The following is an 8,747-nucleotide window of genomic DNA, read 5'->3' as shown; positions in this document are numbered from 1 at the left end:
TGTTTTTGTAATATAAACCTCAGACAGGCCTGGAAATGGAGATCAGCCTTGGGCAGTTAATGAGGGGTCTGTACGATCCCTGCCAGAGGTCAATAATGGCAGCCAACAGCACAACAACAAAGCCATAGACAGGAATGATTTCGATAATGAGCAATTAACCTCTTAAAGCATCCCATGTGGAGAGCCTCTCGGAGATTCTGTCTCAAACTCGTGGGTCTTCCCCTAGAGCAACAGTACACCATGTCCGTCTGCCTGTCTTACAAGATCTGGGCCCAGAAATTTGATTACAGCGCTCAATGTTTTATGATCTCAAATGCAGTTTCATTGTCTCGGGTGAACACGCTGTGACTGCAGAAGGATGAGCGCTGTTTATGTTTTGTCAGTCCACCCTGTATGCAACAGACTACAAACATTTCTGAAACCAGGATAATGTCTAGGAGTACAGGGATTTGACCACAAACAAGGGCTTGGTCAATCAAGACTTTATGAACAAATAATAATAATAATAATAATAAGTTACATTTATTTAGCACCTTTCACAAACCCAAGGTTGCTGCACATTGCATGGCTAAACAACAAAATAAACAAACAAATAAAAAAAACAACAACTAAACAGTGGAGGAGGAAGAAAAGTGCTAATTAAATTGAAAAGTCTTTAATTCAATTAAGGAGGAGAATTTCGGAGGGATTGAGGAAGAAAGTTCCAGAATTTGGGGACCATGGCACTGAAGGACCTCCCTCCAAAAGTAGCAAGTCTGGTGCATGTGACAGCAAGTAAGTTATTACAAGAAGACCTGAGAGAGCGAGAGGGAGTGTAAGAGGTCAGCAGTTCTCTGAGGTATGGGGGAGCAAGGTAACGCAGGGCTTTGAAAGTGAGTAGTAAAATTTTAAACTTTATATGGGACGGGACCGGTAGCCAGTGTAGCTGAGAGAGAATGGGGGTGATGTGAGCTGAATGCTTAGTATGGGTGAGAACTCTAGCTGCAGAGTTCTGAATGTACTGTAGCTTTTGTATAGACTTTACAGGGAGACCAACAAAGAGGGAGTTACAGTAGCCAATAATGGACATATTGAAGGCATGAACCAAAGTATTTGCATCATTATCAGTCAGGAACGGGCGAAGACAATCAATGTTATGTAAGTGGAAGAATTCTGTCTTAGTGAACACCTTGATATGCAGATCAAAATTAAGTGATGGGTCGAGTAGAATACCAAGATTTGTAACAACAGGTGCAGGCTTTAACGAGCAGGCCATCAATACTAACTAAAAAATTAGATGATTTTGATAGTAAAAGTTTAGGACCAACTAGTAAGACTTCAGTTTTATCAGTGTTTAGCATGAGAAAGTTATTGTGCATCCAGAGATTTAAATCAGAAATACAATCGATTAGTGTACTGGAAGGGGAATCTGAGGGTGTGTATGTACTGAGATATAACTGAATATCATCAGCATAAAAATGGAAGTTTAGGCCATGGCTATGGATGATCTGGCCAAGGGGTCAAATGTAAATTAAGAAAAGTAGGGGTTCAAAAACTGAGCCCTGCAGGACACCACATGTAGCAAGAGAGGTGGAGGACTTGTGAGGACCTAGTGTGATAAACTGCTGTATGTCTGTAAGATAAGACCTGAACCACTGTAAGGCTGTGTCAGTGATACCAATAGAGAAGAGATGAGAAATGAGAACATCATGATTAACAGTATCGAATGCTGCACTTGAGTGCAGTGAGAGAACCACTATCAGCAGACAGGAGAAGATCATTAACTACTCACAGAAGAGCTGTCTCAGTGCTGTTGTGAGTATTGAAACCAGACTGGAATGGCTCATAGAGCGCATTATCACTGAAAAATGTTTGGAGTTGGGAAGCAACCACTCTTTCCATTACTTTAGCCAAAAATGGAAGGTGTGAGATGGGTCTGTAATTAGAAAGAGAAGTCGGGTCCAATTCAGGTTTTTTAAGTAACTACAGCAGTTTTAAGGGCAGTAGGAACAAAACCAGAAGAGAGACATGAATTTATTACTGTAGTAATTCGAGTGTTGATTACAGGTGAACAGGCCTTGAGTAGAGGAAAAGTAGGAAACATTAGACTTAGTGATGAGTTCAGAGACAGAAAAGGAGTCAACAGGTGTGAAACAAGTTAGCTTTGTGTCCAAAGTAGGAAAATCAGCAGAGGTGAATGGCTGAGAAATAGAAGGAAAGAAACTATAGATCTGATTCATTTTCTTTTCAAAGGAGTGTAAAAAGGCCTGACATTCCTCAGGTGAGTGGGGGCTTCCTGACACAGGAGGATGGATTAGTTTGTTAACAGTTTGAAAGAGTGTTTTCAGCCTAGATTTAGCATTATTTATAATGGAGGAGCAGTAGTTGAAGCGGGCAGTATTAAGGGTATCCCTATACTTGTGGATGTGTTGACTGGAAAGTAGAGTGGACAGTGGACAGTTTTTTTTTATAAAGGTGCTCAAGTCGCCGACCTATGGCCTTCAGTACTATTAGTTCAGGGGTGAACCAAGGACACGAGCAGGCGGCAGGGAGAAGTCTATTCTTAAAAGGGGCTAAATCATTAAGCAATCCAGAGATAATGTCATTATAAAGAGAAACCATACTGTCAGGGGATGATAGATTATGTAGGTCAGACAGGGCTGAAGACTGAAGAGAAGCAGCAAACAGATTGAGACTGCCAGACCTAATATCACAATAGACAAGAGAAGTTTTTGGAGGGGGGAGGAGTAGAAATGTGAAAACTACATTCAATGAGCTTATGGTCAGAAATACCAGAGACTGAACCAGAGACAGAGATGTGATTCAAACAAGTAGAACACAGTAAATCAAGAGTATGACCATGAGTGTGAGTTGGAAATCAACATGCTACATCAAGTTAAAGCACTCTAAAACTGAAATGAACTCAGATGTAAAGGAGCATTCAGTATCAACATCATCATCATCATCATCATCGACCGCTAGTCCAGATAGGGTGGTGGTAGCAGTTGGGAGACCAGAGAATCCCAGATGACCCCTGCAACTTCCTCCAGCTCATTTCCGGGGACCCCAAGCCACTTGTATTCGCGATCTCGTTCTTTCAGTCATTACCCACAGCTCATGACCATAGGTGAGGGTTGGGATGTAGATCGACCGGTAAACAGAGAGCTTTGCCTTTCGGCTCAACTCCGTCTTCACCACTACAGTCTGGTACAGTGACTACATTACTGCTGCCGCCTGTCCCAGCCTGCGGCCGATCTCACGATCCCTCTTCCTGTCACTCGTGAACAAGACCCCAAGATACTTAAACTCCTCACTTGGGGCAGGTCCTTTCCCCTTAACTGGAGTGGGCATGCCATCCTTTTCTGGGCCAAGACCATGGACTCAGACTTGGAGGTGTTGATCTGCATACCAACCGCTTCACACTCAGCTGCAAACCGCTCCAGCGAGCACTGGAGGCATCCATGTGATTTTGTCAAAAGAACAACATCATCTGCAAATAGCAGAGATGCCACCCTCCGGCCTCCACACATAATGCTCTCCTGACCCTTACACTCTGTCGATGAATATCACAAACAAGAGTGGAGACAGGGCACAACCCTGGCGGAGTCTGACTTAATGCCGAGTATATGGACACAGCTCTCACTCCGGGAGTACAGAGATTGGATGGCCCGGAGTAGTAGCCCCGGCACCCCATACTCCTGGAGGACCTCCCTCAAGTTATCTCAAGGAACACAGTCATAAGCCTTCTCCAAGTCCAAAAAACACATGTAGACTGGGTTGGCAAACTCCCATGCCCCCTCAACAATCTGTGAGAGGGTGAAAAGCTGGTCCATTGTTCCATGGCTGGGACGGAATCCACATTGTTCCTCCTCAATCTGAGGTTCAACTATCAGTCAGAGTCTCCTTTCCAGCACCATGGCATAGACTTTGGCACACACCCTCCGGTCCCCCTTTTTAAAAATAGAAAAAAACACCCCAGTCTGCCAGTCCAAGGGTACTGTTCCCAAGGTCCATGCAATATTGCAGAGGCGTGTTAGCCACGACAGCCCCACAATATCCAGAGCCTTAGAGATCTCTGGATGAATCTTATCCACCCCCAGTGCCTTGCCACTGAAGAACTTACCAACTACCTCAGTGACCTCCACCAGGGAAATGGAACTTGACACCCCAGGAGCCTCTGGCCCTGACTCCCGTGAGGGAGGCACGTCTCCTGGATTAAGGAGTTCCTCAAAGTGCTCCTTCCACCGACCAACAATATCCTCATTCTCCATCCTTGCCGAATACAGCTTGGGTGCAGCCACCCAGACCGCTCCTGAGTCGCCGGACAGTTGTCCAGAACCTCTTTGAGGCTGAACGAAAGTCTTCGTTGAACGAAAGTCTTCGTTCAGATGAAGACTATCATTCTTTCGGACTATCAAAATGGATATTGTAATAATAATAGCAAGACAGTATTTTCCAACATGTGGAAATTTGTATGTTTTTTGTTAATTATTAATCACTGTTTTATGTAGTTCAGTTGGACTTTCCAGCATTGTGCTGGTAGCTTTATACTCCTCTAGCTTATACTAGGCATCAGACACAGTACCCTTAGGTTGATGTTTGGCAGCTTAAGGGTTTTGCATTCTATTGGCAATTCTTCTTTGCAGACATTCCATTAGTGGACAGAAATCAACTATATATGAATTAATAGTTTATATATATGAATTAATAATAAATTACTTTGTGACTAAGGTTTTATGTATGTGTATTATACACACATCTATATACACAATGTATATAATACACACACACACACACCTAACTATATCTATCTATCTATCTATCTATTTATATATATATATATATATATATATATATATATATGTGTGTGTGTGTGTGTGTGTATATACACAGGTTTACAAGACAGTAGTGCGTCCTGCTATGATGGTTTGGAGACTGTGGCTCTGTCTAAAAGACAGGAGGCTGAGCTGGCGGAGATGAAGATGTTGAGATTTTCGTTGGGAGTGACAAGGCTGGACAAGATTAGAAATGAGCAAATCAGAGGGACAGTGAGCAGTTTGGAGATAAAGCCAGAGAGGCCAGGTTGAGATGGTTTGGACATGTGTTGAGGAGGAATAGTGGATATATTGGGCAAAGAATGTTGGAGATGGAGCTGCCGGGTAGAAGGAGAAGAGGTAGACCTCAGAGAAGGTTTATGGATGTAGTGAAGGTGGACATGGAGATGGTTCGTGTGAAAGTAGAGGAGGCAATGGGTAAGGCAAGATGGAGGCAGATGATCCGCTGTGGCGACCCCTAAAGGGAGCAGCCGATAGAAGAAGAAGATATATGTATATACACACATACACATACACATACATAAATACACATAGATAAAGCACGATGCCACTGGACTTCAGAGCAATGAATGTGTTCTCTGGAGTGACCAATCATGCTTCTCTGTCTGGCAATCCGTTGGACGAGTCTGGGTTTGGCGGTTGCCAGGAGAACGGTACTTGTCTGACTGCATTGTGCCAAGTGTAGTTTGGTAGAGGGGGGATTATGGTGTGGGATTGTTTTTCAGGAGTTGGGCTTGGCCTCTTACTGTTCAGGAAAGCAACTCAATGCTTCAGCAGACCAAGAGATCTTGGACAATTTCATGCTCCCATCTTTGTGGGAACAGTTTGGAGACGGTCCCTTCCTGTTCCAACATGACTGCGCACCAGTACAAAAAGCAGGGTCCATAAAGACATAAATGAGTGAGTTTGGTGTAGAAGAACTTGACTGGCCTGCACAGAGTCCTGACCTCAACCTGTTCGAACACCTTCAGGATGTATTAAAGACTAAAATACTAAAAGAAAGACTGCAAGCCAGACCATCTCGTCAAACATCAGTGTCTGACATCCCAAAAGCTTTTCTGGAAGAATGGTCAAAAATTCCCATAAACACACTCCTAACCCCTTGTAGAAGACCTTCCCAGAAAAGTTGAAGCTCTTATAGCTGCAAAGGGTGGGCCAACATCATATTAAACATTATGAATTAAGAATGGGATGTCACTCAAGTTTATATGCATCTGAAGGCAGATGACCGAATACTTCAGGAAATATAGTGTGTGTGTGTGTATATATACACAGTGCTCAAAAAAATAAAGGGAACACTTAAACAACATAATATAACTTCAAGTAAATCAAACTTCTGTGAAATCAAACTGTCCACTTAGGAAGCAACACTGATTGACAATCAATTTCACATGCTGTTGTGCAAATGGAATAGACAACAGGTGGAAATTATTGGCAATTAGCAAGACACACTCAATAAATGAGTGGTTCTGCAGGTGGGGACCACAGACCACTTCTCAGTACCTTTCTCCTTTCTGGCTAATGTTTTGGTCACTTTTGAATGTTGGTGGTGCTTTCACACTCGTGGTAGCATGAGACGGACTCTACAACCCAAACAAGTGGCTCAGGTAGTGCAGCCCATCCAGGACGGCACATCAATGCGAGCTGTGGCAAGAAGCTTTGCTGTGTCTGTCAGCGTAGTGTCCAGAGGCTGGAGGCGCTACCAGGAGACAGGCCAGTACACCAGGAGACGTGCCGTAGGAGGGCAACAACCCAGCAGCAGGACCGCTAACTCCGTCTTTGTGCAACGGAGGAACAGGAGGAGCACTGCCAGAGCCCTGCAAAATGACCTCCAGCAGGCCACAAGTGTGCATGTGTCTGCACAAACGGTTAGAAACGGACTCTATGAGGATGGTATGAGGGCCCGACGTCCACAGATGGGGGTTGTGCTCACAGCCCAACACCGTGCAGGACACGGCATTTGCCAGAGAACACCAAGATTGGCAAATTCACTACTGGCGCCCTGTGCTCTTCACAGATGAAAGCAGGTTCACACTGAGCACATGTGACAGACCTGACAGAGTCTGGAGACGCCGTGGAGAGAGATCTGCTACCTGCAACATCCTTCAGCATGACCGGTTTGGCAGTGGGAGGGCTGTGCTCGCCAGAGGTAGCCTGACTGCCATTAGGTAGCGAGATGAGATCCTCAGCCCCCTTGTGAGACCATATGCTGGTGCGGTTGGCCCTGGGTTCCTCCTAATGCAGGACAATGCTAGACTTCATGTGGCTGGAGTGTGTCAGTAGTTCCTGCAAGATGAAGGCATTGAAACTATGGACTGGCCCGCCTGTTCCCCAGACCTGAATCCGATTGAGCACATCTGGGACATCATGTCTCACTCCATCCACCAACGCACCACAGACTGTCCAGGAGTTGGCGGATGCTTTAATCCAGGTCTGGGAGGAAATCCCTCAGGAGACCATCCGCCACCTCATCAGGAGCAAGCCCAGGCGTTGTAGGGAAGTCATACAGGCACGTGGAGGCCACACACAATACTGAGCCTCATTTTGACTTGTTTTTAGGACATTACATCAAACTTGGATCAGCCTGTAGTGTGTTTTTCCACTTTAATTTTGTGTGTGACTCCAAATCCAGGCCTCCATTGGTTAATAAATTTGATTTCCATTGATTTTTGTGTGATTTTGTCAGCACATTCAACTTTGTACAGAACAAAGTATTCAATGAGAATATTTCATTCAGATCTAGGTTAGATGTTGAGTGTTCCCTTTATTTTTTTGAGCTGTGTGTGTGTGTGTATATATATTACACACTATATAATAATTATAGTTTTATTTTATTGCTAATGTGACAGATGAATTGTCTTATTACAGCAGATTTCTGTTTTTTTCAAAGATGCATTTTATAAACATGTACACAGGCAGACAGAGGAAACGCATGTACATAGACATGTCAATTGACAAAGGCCTTGTTTAAATCCATGTCCAATTATGTATACAAAGGGCAGTTCAAACAGTGAGCATGTTTGTTTTGGCTCCAGCATATTGGGTACTCCAGCCTGCTGGGTTTAAAACAAAACAATGACCACTAAGACTATAAAGTGCAGAATCTCAGCTTGAATTTGAGTCTATGTACCTTACATTTTAGGAATTATCATATTACTACAGCTCTATATCATTGGCATGTGCAGTCTGGTGAAATAAGGATTAAACATCAGAACAAATCAGATACAAAACCATTTTACGTCAATTACTATGAAGCATATAATCAGTGGTGAGACTTAGAAAAGTACTTTGCAGATGACTGAAGAATAATTTCATGAAGAGAAACTTTAGCTATTAAACAGATGAACAAACTAAGATGTAAGCATAGATGTGTGAAAAATACACATCATATGGACAGATGCAATGAAGATTAACCTTCATCAAAGAGACAGAATAAAGAAAGTGTGGGAAAAACAGAACATGGTCCAAAGCATAGCACCTAATCTGTGAAACATGGTGACATGTATGGCTGCCAGCAGAACTGGCTCACATCTTTATTAACACTGAAGCACTGAACATGATACTTTTCATATTATGCTTGTCAAGACTGTTAAACTGCCCAATTATTTGTAGGGATCATGTATAAAGATGGATGAGAATAATACTAGTTCTCTCTCAATAAACACCAATCAAACTAAAGCTAAGATGCTGCACTTCAACTTTAAAGTCATGATTTCATTTTGAACATGAGCTCCTATGTGAGACTACGTTCCTCTTAAACATTGCTACATTTTTAATAAGGTTGGAAGCAAATGACTGCACACTTGGACCTTGGGCCATTTCTTCATGCAGATACATAAAATAATTCTTAAGATCCATGGATACCCTTTGCAATTAAGACTTTCAGTAACTTTAATCAGTCTCAGAATGTCCAGACTTCAGTTTGTTTTGAAT

The sequence above is a fragment of the Pygocentrus nattereri genome, chromosome 7 (assembly GCF_015220715.1).
Source record: "Pygocentrus nattereri isolate fPygNat1 chromosome 7, fPygNat1.pri, whole genome shotgun sequence".
Lineage (NCBI taxonomy): Eukaryota > Metazoa > Chordata > Actinopteri > Characiformes > Serrasalmidae > Pygocentrus > Pygocentrus nattereri.
Note: the sequence above shows the minus strand (reverse complement) of the source record.